Here is a 3513-nt window from a genome sequence, read left to right on the forward strand (position 1 = left end):
CAAGTCTGCTCTGATGCATGCTCGATAAAGAGGGCGGGGCGAGAACAACATCTGGGGATTTGATGCGTTCTCGATCTGGCGTTCTTGAGAATTGGAACAATACTCGGGCTGAGGCTGATGACGTGTCACGAGTACACGAGCACACGAGAACGCTCAAGAACGCATATTGAGAAACGGCCTAGGACTTTGTTGATAAAGCATCATATTAAATAGTTGCAAAGAACTCTTCATTACCTAATCAGTACCTGACAATTATCTAATGCATCCTTCAGTAAAGTGAAACTACACATTAGTTCCTGTTTGTTTACTTTGTGTTTCCCGAGCAGTAGTCTGATAATAAGGCTCGGCTGGGTGTTCCCCGTTAAGTAATAGTTAACTAGAAAACATTTTTTTATCAGAAGGTGGTGCAGATTTTATGAGGCACAAGGGTTTCTCACAAATGTGTCACAGTTCTGATTCTGTTATGTTTTATTTTCAGTATTCAGTTTTACTTTGCTCCATGTTTTCCAGTTGTAGTGGTTTTATTCTGATTTTGTTGTGTTTTCTGGTTATTTTCAGTTTTTCGTTTGTTGCCCTCTGCTCCCCTACAGTGTTCTTCTTTTTCCCTAGCTCCTTTCCTGTTCTGCTATGTTCTCACCTGCTCCCAATCTGCTCGTTTGTCCTCTCTTTGTTTCAGTCTCCTATAAATACACTCCTTGTACAGTTCCCCAGTGCTGGTTCCTCGTCTAACTTCCTCCAACTCCGCCTCTCTGAGTCTTCCTCCTCGTGATTGTTGTCCCCCTTGATGTCTCCATGGTTTCTGTTTTCTTTGGACTTTTTTTTTATGTTAGATTTTTGAATTCCTGCCTCAGTTGTTTGTTTACTCTTCATTAAATCACCAAGAAACTCACCTCTGCCTCCCTGCCTCTGCATTTGGGTCCTCAAACCTCAACCAAATCTTGACAAAATGTAGTGGCTGTTCACCACCCAAATCAGGATTCCTGTATAACTACTATAATAAATTAGCGTTAATCCTTCTTTTATTTAGAATAGAGCTTAAGCAGGCTCAGCATACTCATTCTTTTTATGTATTTATGAGCTATTAATGACTTATTATTAAGATAATTTTTGGACTTTATACAAACCTTATAGGGTGAAAACATCGATCAGATCTTTTATTTTCAGCGGGATTCTTTGGTGAGTCTCTGCTGTCATTCAGTCAGGTGTTGGTTGGCTGTAATAAATCTCCCTGAGGCATACCCGGACAGGCCATAAGGAGATTCGGGAGCATTCCCGAAGCGCCGGCCTGAGATTGGCCTGCTGGCACATGTCTTCAGAGATAGGGAATCACAGGAGAGACACAGACAGCAGAGGGTGGAGGAAGGGGTGCCGGCTGCTGCTGTGTTGAGGGTAGGTAGCAAGCAAAGGACTCGGTCTACGAACGTAGTAAAAGGAAGGGGGAAGGAGGCGCAGAGATGGAGAGAGACAAAACAAGAAAGACGCTGGAGGAGGAGGACGCAGCCAAATGCAGAAAAGTAACATATTTATTCAGCCCAGTCAAAAGTATTGATGATTGTCCAAAAGTGGAATGTACAATAACTGGAATAAAGACTATTTTACTTAATCTTTTAATTTGAGCTTTTAATTCTTATCAATGTATTTTATTGTTTCACCAATAAAAAGAACAGAATAATTATGTTGCCTGGAAATTAGTAAGGAATTGAAATAAATACTAAATAAAATCATATTATAAACCTGTATTTATCAAACTGGAGCTTCTCAGAGTAACTCTCTTATAATCACATTTAAACTTGATGAATTGGGAACAAAATGCAGAGCAAAAATTACAGTCAGACTGACTTCATTAGTGTTGCTTTGTTTTCATCCAGACCCCTGAGCTGCTGTGCTGAGCTCCTATAGCTCAGAGTGGAAACCAGCTGTTCCCAGGCTGCTCTCTACATCCAGTCTGTTCATCTGCTTGGTTTGGATGATGGTCTCAGCTGAAGGTGAACTCAATATATAATAAAAAATTACTTTTTGGTTGATAAAAGCTTGTTAAATTTTTTAGTTGGGTCCTCAGAAAACACAACAGATCCCAGCCAGATTTTATTCTACTATCTAAGAAATCAATGATGAAATAAGGGTGGCCTGGTTCCATGACCGACTGCTGGCCCGAATTATCTCCCAGTCCGGCCCTGCCCCGAGGTGGGTTGATAAAGTAGCACTACAACCAGTCTGCAGAACAAATACATGAAATAGAGATGACTTGTTGTCTCCACATCTCCCACCTCTGTTATGAGGCATAGCTGTATACTGCAATGTATTATGACTAAAATAATTACAGTTACTTAAAGCAGAAGTTTACAATAACACATTGTAAAATTACAGGATGGTTTTGTTTTTTCTTGGTTCTGACTGTAAACGAGACATAGACAGCAAAGTTCTTGTAGCATAGATAACAATGAGGTTATGTCACATATTCTAGTGCGAGCCTAACGACATCTTAGGAGGGGTAACCATTTGTTTAGCAATCACAAGGTCCACAGTAATCTCAGTAGATTTTACACGTAGTTTGAGTCATAATGATTTATGAATACAGAAAAAACTTTCTCCCAAAACGCAATGGCAGATATTCCCAAAGATTTGGTCTAATCTGCAGGAGAAACGGCGCCAGCGTCGGTAAAAGGGTTATTTTTAAAGCCAAAAGTAGATTCTCTCTTAGTATTAATTTCTTTAAAACCTTTATTCTGCATAATAAAGGGGGGGGGGGGGGTTATGGGCTGTGATTTTTATTGATTTATTAAAAAAAAAATAAAAAGCACCAGGCCGGAAAGAGGCTACAGCTAACCAAGGCTAACCTTTAGGCCAGGCATCCCCAGAGTCGGCCCTCAGGGGGCCTCTGCCCAGCAGGTCTTACAGGTTTTCCTGCTCCAGCACAGCTGATTTCCATTAATAGTTCATTAACAGGCTTTTGCTGAACTGCAGTCATCAGAATCAGCTGTGCTAAAGCAGAGAAACCTCTAAAACCTGCAGGACAGTGGCCCTCCATGACTGACTTTGGTGATGCCTGCTTTAGGCTATCTATAGCTATAGCCCAGAGCGGTGATATGGAGCGACCGGGCATTTCAGGAAAAAAGCGTGCCGGATAGTGAGAGAGAGCTAGGACCTTAGAATAACCCATCTGCCTGTCGTAGAAACAGGGAATCACTGTAAGAAATAGACAATTTCTGTGGAGTAGGGACCTGCTGTGGTAGCCTGTAGCTAAGGGCGCCTGTGCTGCAGAGATCCTGATGGCTGCAGCTTGGGTTATAAAAATGTGTGTTTTAATAAGAGACTCGAATAGAGATGAAGTTGGAGAACTAAGGTTGAACGTTTCATTTCCACTTTAAATTATAAATGTGTTGAGATCACATCAGCTTTAATTCTGCACAGCTGCATTGTTACGTGCCCTCGGGTGTTTTTGGTGATTTGCATAGGTACGGTATTTAGAGGCGACATACAGGTCAGACTGGAATACATTCCAGCTAATTGGAA

This window comes from Cyprinodon variegatus, unplaced genomic scaffold (assembly GCF_000732505.1).
Source record: "Cyprinodon variegatus isolate N-32 unplaced genomic scaffold, C_variegatus-1.0 Scaffold899, whole genome shotgun sequence".
Classification (NCBI taxonomy): Eukaryota; Metazoa; Chordata; class Actinopteri; order Cyprinodontiformes; family Cyprinodontidae; genus Cyprinodon; species Cyprinodon variegatus.